At 43.1% G+C, this 17,046-nt stretch overlaps 1 protein-coding gene across 3 annotated transcripts in view; it reads right to left on the bottom strand.

Annotated features, from left to right (window-relative positions):
• LOC125453333 (ETS-related transcription factor Elf-1-like) overlaps nt 1-17,046 on the bottom strand; it is a 111,329-nt gene that overhangs the window by 93,937 nt on the left and 346 nt on the right. Inside the window, exon 2 of one of the 3 annotated variants that reach the window (XM_048532751.2) lies at nt 14,996-15,138. The exons of the other annotated variants lie outside the window; for them this stretch is intronic. The gene's annotated coding sequence lies outside the window, so the exon portion shown is untranslated. The remainder of the gene's footprint in view (nt 1-14,995; nt 15,139-17,046) is intronic. 3 annotated transcript variants of the gene reach the window in all.

The raw sequence follows: 17,046 nt of genomic DNA on the forward strand, positions 1-17,046 counted from the left end.
ATGGTTACACGAATAGGAAGGGTTTGGAGGGATATGGGCCAAATGCTGGAAAATGGAACTCATTCAGTTTAGGATACTTGGTTGTGTCAGACGGGTTGGACTGAAGGGTCTGTATCTGTGCTGTCTAACTGTATAATACACTTACTCCTTATTGTCTCCACAGTGACATTGTTTCACGGCGCTCGTGATAGAAGCAATTCTTCCTTCTGCGATCAGAGTTATCAATCGGATAAGTTATCTTACTAATCCCAACTATAGACCACTGAATCTCACTTCCAAAGGGTCACTCTGCAAAGTCAATAATACCAATGTTTCATCATCCACTTGAAAAATTCTGGCTGTGTTCCATGCTCCTGCAAGTCTTTCGTGCAAGATGGATGCATACTCCAACATAGAGGATTCACTTGCTTTGTCTTCAGAAGTTTATTGTCAATCAATTTGAATGGATCTCTTATCTCATAATCACAGGTTAACTCAAAAGGAGTATACCCAGATAGCAAATACTAAGAAATCTAAACTTTTGCCCCAAACCTTTGGCAATTTATGGTAATATGTCTTAATCATGGTTTCGAATGTCTGATGGTATCTCTCCAAAGTTGTGTGTTTGTGGTTAATATCCAGTTAACTTCAATTTCTTTCTACCCAAATCACTGATGTCATCTTGAACAACTTTAGACATGAAGATACAATCTGATCAAGGTTCTATTCCAATTGGTAGTCCATAACGAGCAAAAAAATTGAGTTAACTGCTATCTTAGCTGAAATTGTCATTCAAAAGGAATAGCTTCTGAAAAATCGCATGGTTCTATCCACAATTGGAAGGATTTGCTGGCGTCTTGCTTCCTTTATCAATAATGATCTGACAGAATCTACTCATGCTAAACTGACTAATTCTTCCAAACAGGATAAGGGTATCAGTTTAATTACACCAAGATTTTCTTACTACCTAATATGCTTTACAGAATTGCATTTTATAAAAGTTTGGTTAGGTTAAATACCTATTTATTGATGTCTGTGTTTTCCATATTCCTACATGTCCCAACATAGAAATTTGATGTGCCACTCACAATATATCTCCTTACGATACCTGAGTGGTGCTACTATTCAATGAACAATCACCCATTCTTCATCTGCAGATCTATTGGTATCTCCAATTTCTCATCAGTTTTTTAAATGTAATGACATTCTGAACTCACTAACCCTCAAATTCAGTCTGAACAGTCTGTGCTAATTTTCTTAAATCTGGATCTGCTTCTTAAGTGTCAATTAACAAAGAAATTCCAAAAACTTCTTTTTAATTGTCCTCATTTATAAAAACAGTTTAGCCTACTCTAAAATCTGCTTGTGATATTATTGCGATGTCCCTCTGGTGATGGACTGTTTTTGTCATCACACAATGGAAAAATAACTGCTACCTGTACTCGCAAACTGTTTGGTATCTTTGTCCAGGATAGACAAACAGGAAGGTGGAAGGCCAGGCTGTGTCTGGAGGAAAGGAGCGGTCAATGTTTCAGGTATTACCCTTCTTCAGGGACTGGATGAGGGGGTAGGGTGAGCTGCAGATAAAGTTGGGGGAAGGGGTGGAGGCGAAATGGTAGCGATAGGTTGACATTGGTGGTACGTATGATGGTTGATGGGAGGGATGAATCCAGTTGGTGGCTGGAAGGGAGGGTCAGAAGTTGAAATGGAAGGGAGGAGGTGGGCTGGAAGGGGAGGCAGGGGAATGGATGGGAAAGTTATTTGAACTTGGAGAACTCAATGCTGAGTCCTCCGGGCTAGAGGGTACCCAGGCAGAGGATAAGTTGTTGTTTTTTCAAATTTCTGAGTCACTGCAACACTGGAGGAGGCTGAGGATGGACACGTTGGGAGGGGGAGTGGGATGGGGAGTTGAAATGGGTGGTGACCAGGAGGTGAGGCTGGCCATTACGGGCCCTGTAGAGGTGCTTAGCAAAATCTTTGCCCCCAACTTCAATGGACAGGACTGGGACTTTGCAATTATAGATCATACCCAGGAATAAATCAAATCTGACCATGGGAAAGCTCTTAACTACTCCAACTACCACTAGTCCAGATAAGATACCACTCTTCAGTTTCACTTTACTTCAATGGAACTGTGATATACTCTCTACTTATCTCATTTATCAAAATTTTGGCTTTCAATGCGGGGGGAAAATTAAATCCGTCTTCAGCAAAGAAGAATCTGCGCAGCCTCTGTATCCTTTAGTATAGTTATGGGTTTGGCTGCATCACTGGAAACAAAAAAGGCGACTGTTACATGAGATAAAACCTTTAATATCTCTCTGCTAACCAACAGCTCCTGCACTCACAGTGGTGTTTACCTCCAGATTCTCTGTTACAGTGCAAGATACAATTTAATCCATGGTATTTCTCTTTCATGTTCCCTTTTCAGATTCATTCTTATAATCCCAATAAATTCTGTTCGTTTAGCTCACAGCTTCCATCATGTGTTTCATTTTGTTTCTCCAAAAACATTTAGGTCCACTTATCTATTCCTCTATCCATCTTCAGTCTGCATCCCCCTCTCTCCCTATTTATTTCAGAACCCTCTCCCCATCCCCATCTCTGATGAAGGGTCTAGGCCCGAAACATCGGCTTTTGTACTCCTAAGATGCTGCTGGGCCTGCTGTGTTCATCCAGCTTCACACTTTGTTATTTAGGCCTTTCATTCTCAACTCCGCCTTCAGTACTTTCCATTCTGATCAGTGGGGCAGTTCTGGGGCATCCTCAGCTCTTTACCCTACACAACTGACTGACTGACTTACTTTCACTTTCGCTCCCTTTCAAATTTATCACGGTGAGAGAAGAAAGTTTTGATTTTCTGAACCAGTTCATAATCTTTAGCCACTACCACTGCCTGTCTAGTAGTTGCAACCCTTAGCTATTCAATCCCAGCAGAAATTCTTCCAAGTGAACTCCAAGTCAGTCATTCTTATCGCAGTGAATCTGGAGTAATCACAGGCAGAAAATCTTAATAATTGTCACCCGTGGGCCACATTTCCCAAAAATAATCCAAGCCTCAGAGGGCGTACAAGGGGTGGAACCGATTTCCGATCACCTCGAACTGTAAATATTTGTGAACACACTCTTCTGAGCAATGCTACCTTTCCTGGATGACATGGAGGGGGAAAGGGAGCGTGTCACGGTGGCTCAGTACTTAGCACCTCTGCCTCACAGTGCCAAGGACTTGGGTTTAATTCTGCACTCAGGCGACTGGAGTTTCACATGTTCTCCCTATGTCTATGCACGTTTGCTCTGGTTTCCTCCCACAGTCCAAAGATGTGAAGGTTAGGTGGATTGTCATGCTAAATTGCCTGTTATGTGCAGAATTGTGCAGGCTAAGTGGATTAGCCATAGGAAATGCAGAGTTACAAGGATAGAGTAGGGGGTTGGTTTGGATCTAGGTGGGATCCTCTTTGGAGGGTTGGTGTGTTCGCAATGGGCCGAGTGGCCTGCTTTCACACTGTAAGGATTCTATTCTGTTTATAGTAATCCTGCATCACAACCTCCTACTGTATTTGAATGGCATAGTTGATGAAACTTCGTTAGAACAACCAGCACCATGTCAAAAGCCCAGGTAAAAGACATTCCAAGTCCCTCCTGCTCAGACACCATGTTCCACCGTATCAAAACCTAAACTAAACTCTAAGTGACAACACAGTGTGGAGCTGGAGGAACACAGCAGGCCAGGCAGCATCTGAGGAGCAGGAAAGTTGATGTTTTGGGTCAGGAAGGGTCCCGATGCTGCTTGGCCTGCCGTGCTCATCCAGCTCGACACTTTGTTTATTCCGTTTTAATTTGTTATTTCTCTGCTTTTCTTATTGTTCCATAAATGTTAACCGCTTCAGCTGTTTGGAGGCTTCGTAACACATTACCCGCATGTTGAACAACAACTAGGCCTTGTGTTATGGTGGGTATTAAGGAAAAAGTAGCATTTTCTTTAGACAGCATTTGAATATAGTTTGGCACCGAAGATAGGTAACCTGTATAGTTGGATTCTTTAGCTGTAATTATGTTGACATTCAAACAGGCAGGTGATAAGTGTGTAGTAACAATGCATTTGCAAATGCGAGCTTCTGTTTCCAATAAAATGTCACCAGTTTTACGTGTGCCCTCAGTAGTTTTTCTTTTCTGTTACCCTCGCATGGCTTGCACTGGAAAGAGCTGCTTACGGTTGTTCACTTGACCTGGTGCAGAGCTTGGGTTTACAGCAGTGACAGAAAGCTCAGAGGGTCCCTGCTGTGGTGAGTAATACTGGCAAGTACAAGATAGAACAAACACAGCACCATAAACATGCGGTGCACACATAATGAGGTAAGCAGCAGAGAATTAGGATAACATGCAAGAGTTTATACAGAAAAAAACCCTCTCTGAGATGGATACTTGTTGATTTTTAGTAAAATTCAGCTCGTCATGCTTAATACTTCTACATAAACAGCCAGTCTTGATGAGAAGGTAATGCACCCATAAATTAATTAAAGCATTATTAATGGAGTTTAAAAATTTTGCATTATGTTCATAAAATAACTGGAATGGTATATGGTGCATAAATTAATTTACTCAACCACTGCTCTATCCTGACAGTGGATCATTAGTCTCATCCCTTCCTAATCAATGAATTTAATTTAAGATTATACCAGATGATATCATAAAACATTGCTCAGGGAACTTGCTGATCCACTTGTACATTAGCCTAGCTCTAAACAAATTATATAATCCTTAAAGGAAGATAAATAGGGCAGTACTCCATCTCAAACAGGAACATTAATCAAAAGGACTAACCCATTCAGTCACTCAAGTTTATTCTTCCATTTAAATAGTATATATCTTATCTGCCTCTTCACTCAAGTCACTATTCTTTGTTCGAAATCTTTGTTATAGACTTGCACGTAGCAACTGCTTCTTGATCAACATTTCATGGAATCATAGAATCCATACAATGTGGAAACAGGCCATTCAGCCCATTCAGATGATTTCCAAAGAGCATCCCATCTCTTCCACCCTATCCCCATAACCTTGCATTTACCCTGGCTAATCCACCTCGCCTGCACATTACTGGACACCATGGGGTAACTTAGGATGGTCAATCCACCCAATCTGTACATCTTTCGACTGTGGGAGGAAACCTGTCTACCCGAAGGAAACCCATGCAGACACAGGGAAAATGTACTAAATCCACATAGACAGTTTCCCAAGGCTAAAACTAAACCCAGTATCCTGGGTTTAACAGTTTAAACCCAACTACGCACCCTGAATAAGTCACCCCTTACCTTAGTGGGATTCAAACAATCAGATTAAATTCCTGGGGCTGAAAGCACAAATGGCAAATGACTCTGGTTTACAGAGATGGGGGTGACCACTGGCAGCTGTAAAATGTGCAATCCTTGTTGCAAGCTAAAATTGACCCTAATATTTTGGATTTGTTGTAAGTACAGACGGAGGGATCTGCAGCTCATAGAATTTGTGAGCATCACTTAGTGGCAGAGGCATTCAATAACAGGCCTGTCCCATATTAGTAAGGTTGAAATAAGTGAAGAATTAACAAGGCGCAAGATCAAAATCTAGAAATTGCTAAGAAGCATTCTGCCTGTAAATATGACATTTCCTTGTGAGTTATTTTAGACAAGTTATTAATCCTTTTAAATATCAGTGGATGTATATATCTATGCTAAAAAGGCACATTAACACTGGTATCAGAAATTGGAAATAAAAATTTGCAGAAGCACAATAATTTAGCAACGGAACAGTTTGTTATCAACCTGGTTTACTGCTAAATTTGCAGAATTTTTTATTGTTGTGTCTTGGGCAGAAGTTAAGATGGCCCTTTCAGTGTGAAAATGAGGTGCTTATGAGAGGGAACAAAAACAGAAATTGCTGGAAAAGCTCAGCAGGTCTAGCAGCATCTACGAGCTCTGAGGAAGGGCTACTGGACCCAACATATTAACTCTGACTTTTTTCTTCACAGATGTTTTAGTTTTTATTAATAGAGGGATCAAGTTCCGGAACCAAGAGGCTATGGTGAAGCTGCACAAAACTCTGGTGCGGCCGCACTTGGAGTATTGTGTACAGTTCTGGTCACCGCATTATAAGAAGGATGTGGAAGCTTTGGAAAGGGTGCAGAGGAGATTTACTAGGATGTTGCCTGGTATGGAGGGAAGGCCATACGAGGAAAGGCTGAGGGACTTGAGGCTGTTTTCATTAGAGAGAAGAAGGTTGTGAGGTGACTTAATTGAAACATAAAATAATCAGAGGGTTAGATAGGGTGGATAGGGAGAGCCTTTTTCCTAGGATGGTGACGACGAGCACGAGGGGGCATAGTTTTAAATTGAGGGGCGAAAGATATAGGACAGATGTCAGAGGTAGTTTCTTTACTCAGAGAGTAGTAAGGGAATGGAACGCTTTGCCTGCAACGGTAGTAGATTCACCAACTTTAGGTACATTTAAGTCGTCATTGGACAAGCATATGGACGTACATGGAATAGTGTAGGTTAGCTGGGCTTGAGATCGGTATGACAGGTCGGCACAACATCGAGGGCCAAAGGGCCTGTACTGTGCTGTACTGTTCTATGTTCTATGTTCTAGATGCTGCCGGGCCTACTGAGCTTTTCCAGCAACTTCTGTTTTTGTCCCTGAATTACAGCATCTGCAGTTTCTTTTGGCTTTCATTGCATGTGTGAAGGATTGCAGCCAGATATTATGTGGGTCTTGAGCCAGTCAAGCTGGTGATTCTTTGGCAGTTCCATCTCGATAGACAGAGAGAGAAAAAAAACACCCTGCTGTGGAGCAGGATTTCTTTGACTTCAGAGAAGGTAGATTTAGCTAACTTTGCCATTTATCTGCTCCAATCCCACTGCCCCCACCCCTCCCCAACCCCTGCATGAACCCACATTCTTTCGTGAAGGTGTGACCAGTTTCCCCTGGCGCTGTGCTGATGTCATACTCAAGGTGTGTTCTGCAGAAGTGTGCATGTGTCTGAGGGTAGTGGGGTTGGAATGGGGGCGCCAGGGAAGGGGTATGTCACTGGACAAATCGTCCAGAACCCCAGGCTAATGTTTTGGGGGCATGCTTGCAAATCCCACCGTGGCAGATGAATTTACTTGAGTTCACTGAAAATCTGGAATAAAAACCTGTTCTAATGGTGACTGTATAACCACCACTGATTTAGCAGGTGGGTTTTTACAGAAATGCATTTTAGGGAACAAAATCTGTAATTAGAGATGGGCAATAATGGATGGAACCAGCAATGCCCTCATCCCATGACTGAATTAAAAAAAAATCCAGCGTTTGTAAAGCTGAAACCAGACATCATCTCCTTTATGCTAGTTCCATAGATATAAAGGTTAGGGCCTACTCATAGTATTTTAAGGGTCTCTCCATTCTCATCATTTAGAAAGTTTAATTGTTTACTGTCCAAAGTGACGATCTTACATTTGCCTACATTGAAATCAGTTTGTCATCATTTTCCCCATTCATTTAATCTACAATAATCACTTCGTAATCTTGTGTTTCTGAGAACAATGCTTATAATGTCACCTTTGTTTCATCAACAAATATGCCTGGACAGCTTTCTATTGCATCATTTAAGTCATCAATGAATAGTTAATATTGAGGACAAAATCAGGCATTCACAGGATGCCACTTGTGTAATTTTGCCAGTTGGAATATTATCCAGCTCTATTTCCACCTGTTCAATAATTTCTAATTAGTTCAATAATTTCTCTTCTAGTCCAGGAGCTTCAATCTTACCTAACAGACTCTGATCAAATTCCTTCTGAAAATAACATCCATAGGCATTCCCAGTCCACTTTTTACTTTTAGTTAGCTTTTCAAACCTTCAATTCACTTCACATGACATGATATGCTGTTTACAAATCCATGCTGGTTCTTTCAGATTAGTGCCCTTTTCATGGATTCATAAAGTCTGGGTGTCACTAACATTGATCACACAAGCTGTGGTGAGCTGTGTTCTTAAACTGCTGCTTTGCAAGCAGTGTATTTGGGACCCAAATTGCTGCTGGGAACAAGTTCCAGGATTTTCAGATAGCAACAGTGAAGGAGCAGTGATATATTTCCAAGTCAGAAAGTTTGTGGTATGGAGGGGGATGTGCAGGTGAGCAGAGAGTTTCTCAGTATCTGCCACTCTGTTTTTCAAGGTGTTCAATCGCTCTAGCGTTCATTACAAACTTCGGCAATTTTTCAAGCAATAAGTTTTAACCTAACTGATCTATATTTCCTCAGTAACCCTCTGTCACCTGTGTACAACTGTACATGTTAATCTGCTATTTATAAACTAAAGTGATAGTTTCAAAATGAAGAGAATTTTGGACGGTTATAATCAGGACACCGCAATGTTCTCACCTACCACCATTATAACCACAAAACCATCTGTCCTCTGTATTTTGACACTCTTCAAGGTTATTATCTTTCATAAATCAGGATAATTTTGCTTGGAAGGTTTCTGTTCTGATTTAATATTATTTTCTTTGTGATATTTAACATACCAACATTTTCCTCCACTGTAAATATTAAGACCATGTAATTATTCAGTAGGCAGAATCTTATTATGAGGCCCACCTTGATGTTTGGAGCACTTCACACCATTTCTTATGCTTTGTACAAGTGGTATGGGGAGTTTCTCCCTTGACAGCAGTGAGCTGCCATTTAAGGGGGAATTGTTGCTTGTTAAACATTTTGTTAGCGGTCCACCTCGCTTCATCAAAATTCAGTCTTGTGAAACCTTCTAAGCAAGCTAAACACTAAGAAAAGACAACATGGAATCCAGAATGTGAAGTGAACTCAGCTCACTGTTTGCTCTAAAAGACTTGCACTTTGGACACCAGGCACCAACATCTCAGGACACATTCCATGGCCATTGGCCACACAAACCCAAAGGCACAGACATTGGCATTCAACATGTCGCAGCTTCTAAGGAACCATCATGACATTTTTGATCCACCTACAGGATGCTTAGAATCATAGAGTTATACTGCACGGAGGCAAACCTTTGGTCCAATTCATCTGCTCCAATCAGACATCCCAATCTGACACAGTCCTATTTTCCAGCACTTGTCCCAAATCCGTTTAAACTCTTCCTACTCATGAACTCATCAAGACGCCTCTTAAATTTTGTAATTGTACCAGCCACTTCCACTTCCTCTGGCATTTCATTCCATATTCGCACCACCCTTTATATGAAAAAGTTGCCCTTCAGGGGTCTCTTTTCAATCTTTCCCTGCTCACCTTGAACCTACACCCTCTAGTTTTGGATTCCCCCAGCCTGGGGAAAAGACCTTGACTATTCACTCTATCTACACCCCTTGTGATTTTATAAGACTCTACGAGGCGACCACTCTGCCTCTGATGCTCCAGGGAAAAAGACGTCAGCTGATTCAGCTTCTCCCTCTAGCTCAAAATCTCCAGTGCTGGCACCATCCTTGCAAATCTTTTTTGCACCCTCCAGCAAATATCATTGTAATGTTGCAGCAAAGACATGGTTCGGTCAGATAGATACATCCAGCTCACGAACTGGACCAGGCAGCATCTCAAGGCTATTCATCAAACACACTCATACACACACACTCACACTCGCACACACTCTGTCTCGCACACACACACTCAGAGAGACATACACTACTTCTCACATAGATTCAGAATGGCTGGCAGTAACTAGTGGGGTACTGCTGAGATCGATACTAGGGCCCTAGCTACTCAATACATGAACTAAATGTAATGTCTCAAAATTTCCAGGTGACCCGAAGCTGGGCAGACAGTGAGTGAGCAGTGAGGAAGATGCAGAGATGTTGCAGTCTGATTTGGACAGGCTGATTTGGTGGGCAAATGCAAGGCAGATGCAGTGTAGTCTGGATACTTTGCTACCACTTTGGCAGCAAAAATAGGAAGGCAGATTATTATTTGAATGGCTGTAAATTAAGAGAGGGGAGACTGTCCTCGTGCGCCAGTAGCTGACAGTAAGCATGCAGGTGCAGCAGGCAGTAAAGAAGGCAAACTATATAACAAGAGAATAAAATGTGAGGCTGGATGAACACAGCAGGCCAAGCAGCATCTCAGGAGCACAAAAGCTGATGTTTCGGGCCTAGACCCTTCATCAGAGAGGGGGATGGGGAGTGGGAACTGGAATAAATAGGGAGAGAGGGGGAGGCGGACCGAAGATGGAGAGTAAAGAAGATAGGTGGAGAGAGTATAGGTGGGGAGGTAGGGAGGGGATAGGTCAGTCCAGGGAAGACGGACAGGTCAAGGAGGTGGGATGAGGTTAGTAGGTAGCTGGGGGTGCGGCTTGGGGTGGGAGGAAGGGATGGGTGAGAGGAAGAACCGGTTAGGGAGGCAGAGACAGGTTGGACTGGTTTTGGGATGCAGTGGGTGGGGGGGAAGAGCTGGGCTGGTTGTGTGGTGCAGTGGGGGGAGGGACCGAACTGGGCTGGTTTAGGGATGCAGTAGGGGAAGGGGAGATTTTGAAACTGGTGAAGTCTGCATTGATACCATATGGCTGCAGGGTTCCCAGGCGGAATATGAGTTGCTGTTCCTGCAACCTTCGGGTGGCATCATTGTGGCAGTGCAGGAGGCCCATGATGGACATGTCATCTAGAGAATGGGAGGGGGGGTGGAAATGGTTTGCGACTGGGAGGTGCAGTTGTTTGTTGCGAACTGAGCGGAGGTGTTCTGCAAAGCGGTCCCCAAGCCTCCGCTTGGTTTCCCCAATGTAGAGGAAGCCGCACCGGGTACAGTGGGCTTTTGTGCTCCTGAGACGCTGCTTGGTCTGCTGTGTTCATCCAGCTCCACACTTTGTTATCTTGCATTCTCCAGCATCTGCAGTTCCCATTATCTCTTAAGGCAAACTGTATGTTGGCTTTCATAGCGAAAGGATTCAATTGCAGAAACAAAGATGTCTTGCTGCAATTATATGGGAGCATTTGTGAGGTCACACATGGAATAGTGGGCGCAGTTTTGCTCTGAGGAAGCACATTCTTGCTATTGCGGGAATGCAGCAAAAAAATTACCAAATTGATTCCTGGCTGACCTATGAGGAGAGAGAAAGGGTGAGGCAATGGCCTAGTTGTATTATCACTGGACTGTTAATCCGGAGCCACAGGTAATGCTCTGGCGATCTGAGTTCAAACCCTGCCTCAGCAGATGGTAGAATTTGAATTCAATAGAAATCCGGAATGAAGAGAGTGATGATGACCACAAATCCAGGGTCAATTGTCAGGAAAAACCCATCTGATTCTCTCAGAGATATTAGGAACTGCCGATACTGGAATTGGAAATAACAAGGCATACAGCTGGAGGAACACTGCAGACCAGGCAGCATCAGAGGAGCAGGAAGGCTGACATTTTGGATCTGGACCCTTCCTTAGAAAGGGGAGAGGGGAAGGGTGCTCTGAACTAAATAGAGAGAGGGGGAGGCGATGATAGAAGGTGGATAGTGGAGCAGATAGGTGGAGAGAAGACGGACGGGTCAAGGAGGCGGGGGATGAAGCCAGCAAAGGTGCGTGCAAGTAGGGAGTCGGGATGGGGTTTGGTCAGTAAGGAGGAAGGGGCAGGTAGGTGGGAGGGAAGATGGCGAGGTCAAGGATGTGGGATGAAGCTGGGAAAGGTGAGGTGAGTGTAGGTAGGAGGTAGAGGTGGAGGTTGGTCAGTGAAGTGGGAGGAGCGATTAGGTGGGAGAGAAGACAGACCGGTCAAGGAAGCGGGGACGAGAGGTGGGGAGCTGGTCTTGGAATGAGATTTTGAAGCTTGTAAAGTCCACATTGAGATCGTTGGGTTGGAGGCTCCCGAGCAGAACATGAGGTGCTGCTCCTCCAGTTTTTGTGTGGCATCGCTGTGGCACTGAGGAGGCCCAGGATGGACATATCGTCCAAGGAGTGGGAGGGAGAGTTGAAGTGGTTAGCGACTGGGAGGTGATGTCGTTTGTCATGAACCGAGCGTAGGCGTTCCACAAAGCGGTCTCCAAGCCTCTGCTTGGTTTCCCCATTGTAGAGGAGGCCACATCGGGAACAATGGATACAGTAAACCACATTAGCAAATGTGCACGTGAAAATCTGTTTGATGTGGAATGTTTTCTTGCGGCCTGGGATGGGGTTGAAGGGGGAAGTATAGCGGCACGTGTAGCACCTCCTGCAGTTATAGAGAAAGGTACCAGGGATGGTGGGGCTAGTGGGGAGTGTGGGGCAGATGGAGGGAGTCATGGAGAGTGCGGTCCCTCCAGAAGGCAGATAAGCGTGGGGAGGGAAATATATCATTGGTGGTGGGGTCAGATTGCAGGTGACGGAAGTTGCGGAGAATGATGCTTTGAATCTAGATGTTGATGGGGTGATACCTATCACCCCCTTCCCCTCCCCCATTTCTGAGGAAGGGTCCAGACCCGAAATATCAGCTTTCCTGCTACTCTGATACTGCCTGGTCTGCTGTGTTCATCCAGCTCTACACCTTGTTATCCCATTTGATTGACTAATGTCCCTTAGGGAAGCAAAGTGCCATCCATACCTGGTCTGGCCTACATGTGACTCCAGACTTCGAGCAATGCAGTTGGCTTTAGCTGCCCTCTGGGCAAATAGCGATGGGCAATAAATGCTAGTTTAGCCAGTAATGCCCACATCCAGTGAATGAACACAAAAACAGGATTGAGTCGGTTAGGATTGTATTCACTGCAGTTTAGAAGAATGATGGGACATCTCATAGAAGTCAACAAAATTCCAGCTGCAGTGGATTGGCTAGATGCAGGGAGGATATGCCCAATGGTTAAGGGGGCAGGTTGGGTGGTTGTCCATAACAAGTAGCTCATTGTTTAAGGATGAGAATAACGATTAAGGATAAACCTTTAGCGACTGACAAAAAGAGAAGCGACTTTACCCAGAGAATGGTGACTCTGTGAAATTCACTACCACAGGAAGTGTTTGAGGCCATCGCATTACGTTTTCAAGAAAGAGATAGATACAGCTCTTGTGGCTAAAGGGATGTAGGAATGTTGGGGGCGGGATGGTGCTGGTAGATGTGTGTGGAGTTTGGGTACAGAGCTTGATGATCAGCCATGATCATATTGAATGATGAAGCAGGCTTGAGGGGTTGTATGGTGTGCTCCTGATCCTAAAGCCTATGCTGCTATGAGTTCCCTTGCTGGTCCCAAACCTCCATGTAAACTGCCATTCTCTTGCTCGACCACTTTGACAACTGCACAAAGCCAACTGTTGGATGCCACCTTTAAATCGATCTGAATTCCTATTCACTGCTCACTTTAACCTTGAAGATAGGGTATGAAGAAAGGAAAATATTATCCGACTGAGTATTCATGGTGTGCAAGGAGGTGCGATCTTACCACAGGAGAAATGTGAGATGTGAAACAGCAAGGGCAAGCTGCTGACCTAATCTCCACATCTCAACCTGCCACCAAGAAATTGAAATTTGGACTTCTGCCTAATTCCATTATAATTTTGCACGTCACTCTTGCAGGCTCCATAAAATTCATCCCAGAATTACCATTTCAGGTCAATGGTCCTCCATCAGTTTTGGAGATGTTTGAAATGTAACAAGTGGAGGCAGAGAAAGCTGGAGGGAGAGAAATTAGGAATAGTCAGTGATAGGAATGAAAGTGGGAACAATCAGATAACAAAAGGGTTCATGGTATAATGTAAAAGGGGATGATACTGGAACAGGTAATGAAGCAAAACATCCGCTGGAAATGGTGACAGTAGTATCATTATTAGACAGGGAAAAAAATGGACAAATAAGCTACACTGTGAAATTATTGCACTTAATGAAATATTGGGACAGACAGCTGAGTGGAGGTTAAGGAGCATCTTAAAGATGTAGATGTGGAGAGATGTGAAAATGATTGGGATGGGAATTCCAGAGCTGACAGTCTAAATAACTGAAGTAATAGTCACCAGTAGAGGAGCAAAATAAATCAAAGTGCAAAATGAGGTGAAAGTTAGAGGAGCACAGAGGTCTTGAAGCATTGCAAGGCTGAAGGCAGTTAAACTGATTCAGAGGAACAAGTCTATGGAAGAATTTAAATATATAGACAAAGATTTTAATTTTGAGATGTCGCTGAGCAGGTGGATGAAAAAATAAGAATGTCAGAGTTTGAAATGGTTAAGACTGAGGAGTGTGTCTGCAGGTAGTCTAACACACTGCAGTACAATTGGGAACATCGCTGATGTCAAATGTTGATTTGATTCTACAGAAAGCCAGTCAGGCAGTGAGTGAAGCAGAAGTCCACAGGTTGCATAGATCAATCTTAAAAGAAAAGATCAAATTTATCACAGGTAATTAGTGGATTCCCCTAAGACCTTGAGGTACGAATCCACAAAAGACATGTGAGGAACCCCCACAAACAAGTAGGACAGACACACAGATACCCAAGCTCTTCATCAGCACTGTGGAGCAAGGAAGTCTCATACATAGAGCCCAGCAACTAAAAAGGAATGCTTTATCTAGAATACAGTAGACTATTTTCAGAAAACATAACTAGGTAGGACACAGTCACAGTAAAGCAAGACAACAAATAGCTACTCACACAAGAGGCCATATGCAATAAAACAGTGTATACTGGGAAAAAAAACATGCAAGGAATGTCAGGAACCTAAATCCATATTTCTAAATCATAAAATTCCCACTTTGAGCACGAATAACTACCTTGATCTCAATTTTAATTTAGAAGGACTCAAATTAATTAAATTAAACAAACAAAAATAGTCCTGGAATAGTTAGAGATGGAATAGCAGATCAAAGGAACATTCAGTTAAGGAACAGCCAGTAGAGAACCATCCCAAAGGCTGGCATGGTGGCACAATGATTAGCACTGTTGGCTCATAGTGCCAGGGACCTGGGTTCGATTCCAGCCTCAAGTGACCCTCTGTTTGATGTTTGCATATTCTGCCCAAGTACAGCTCTATGGAAACCACAGGCGAGAAGGAATGGTCAATATCCAAAGGTTCAAGATACAGTGAAAAAAAGAATTTACCTGATTGCGACATCCAGGAAACTAGAAACTAGAACTGCCTGTTTCAAAAGGATACTGGTCCTCCGCTAACAGAAGTCCATGAGTTCAAAAGTCCTAAGATGCTGCAATGAAGGAGTTGCCACCATCTTCCAACATTAATAATTCTAATGGTTGCAATGGGAGAGAAAATAAAAAAGCTTGAGGAAGATTAGGAGTGCAATAGTCAAGAAAGTTTGGTACTGTGGAGTGCCTTAAATACCACCTATGAGGATGTCACACATGTTTGTTGGAGAACAGTTTAGGATCTCAAGGCAACAAGGACCACCATCCAAGTTCTCCTCAATGTCTCTGTAACAGTGTTTATCATTTCAGTGTAACCTGTACTTAGTTACTAATAGGTAATTAATTGCATCTCCTTAAAGATAGCACCCTCTTCTCATTGAAAACTGAAAGAACCGCAGAGATTATAAATCAAGAACAAAACAGAAGTTGCTGGAATAACTCCCCAGGTCTGGCAGCATCTGTGAAGGAAAACAAGAGAGTTAATGTTTTGGGTCTGGTGGCCCTTCTTCAGTTTTGAGGAAAAGTCATCAGACCCAAAACATGAACTCCGAATTCTCTTCATGGACGCTGCCAGCCTCTCTTCTCATTAGCCAGTCAGAACATCTGGCCCTTGTAGATCTCTGCCAGAAAACATGATGGTGACAACAAAACTAACCACGTGGCAGCAATGTGCTCAATGTGAGTATTGCTTAAAAAAAAGTGGAGAACCCAAGAGAATAGCCTCCAAGTTAATGCCAAGCATTCAGAGTAATGTTAGGAAGCACTTTTAGGAGGGCCAGGAGGAAGCTAGAGCTCTGTCTCTCAAATAATGCAAGCTGAAAGAGCTGCAAACAAAAATGACCAGATAGATTTTTGTAAGCAAGGGTGTTAAGAGTCTCAGAATTAATAACAGAAAATGGAGTTCTGACACAGTTCGGCTATGATCAAATGGAATGCTGCGACAGACGAAAGGGATTGATTAGTGCGTTCTAGTGGTTATGCTCCTAAATTCTGGCATTTCTTTTTTATTCATTCACAGGATGTGGGAGTCACTAGGTAGGCCAGCATTTAACTGCCCAGAGGCAGTTAAGCACCAGCCACATTGCTGTGAGCCTGGAGTCACGTGGGGGCAGGCCAGGTAAGGATGGCAGGTTTTTTACCCTGAAGGACATTAACAAACCAGATCTGCTTTTCCTGACAATTAGCAATGGTTTCATGGTAATCATTAGACTTTTAATTCCAGATTTTTAATTGAATACAAAGTCTACCATCTGCTGTGGCAGCAAACAAAGGTGTGGATCAAGCATTTCCCCTCTAGGGACAGAGGCTCTCCAGATTAAAACATAAGTAACCTGGTGGCTCCTTGTGTGTGGTGTTATTGAACACGATGAAATCTGTTCACAAATGGTGGGCATGGATACAGACGGAGAAGTAGCTGCCATTCTGTGTAGTGTGTTGTTTCAAAGACTATAAGATTCTAGAAGGATAACAACGCAGAATGTCGTGTTGGTGAAACATCAGAACAATCACATCGACTTGACATTGCCACGGGGTTAGATCCACCATCTAGTGATACTTCAAGTTAAAAAAAACAAAAATCCAAGATGAAACGAAACAAAAATAAAATTCTGCGGGAGAAATCACTCCCAAGTCAGAAACATGCAATGCTGATTCGAGTTGCCGAGGTTAACTTTTGGTCTCAGTCAGCGATTAAAGCAAACATTAAATTATTCAGGTAATGGGTTACTGACACACCCTTTAGTTTCAAGCCCAAACTATTCCACAATTATTTGAAATACAAAGATTCGCTGCCAATGTTTTCACACCAAACTGCCAGCCAACAGCACACAGAACTGAAAACTCCGATTCATGCAATAATAATTAATTCCCAAATAGGTTCATGGGTCACATCAAGTGGATATTTTAAATGAATGCCTAATGGTGTCAGTTACCTGAGAGGCTATTTCCTTTTGTTATGTTTTACTGTCATTTCTTTTCACCTTGTACTACCTCACAGAACTGTATATAAT

Source organism: Stegostoma tigrinum, chromosome 6 (genome assembly GCF_030684315.1).
Source record: "Stegostoma tigrinum isolate sSteTig4 chromosome 6, sSteTig4.hap1, whole genome shotgun sequence".
NCBI lineage: Eukaryota > Metazoa > Chordata > Chondrichthyes > Orectolobiformes > Stegostomatidae > Stegostoma > Stegostoma tigrinum.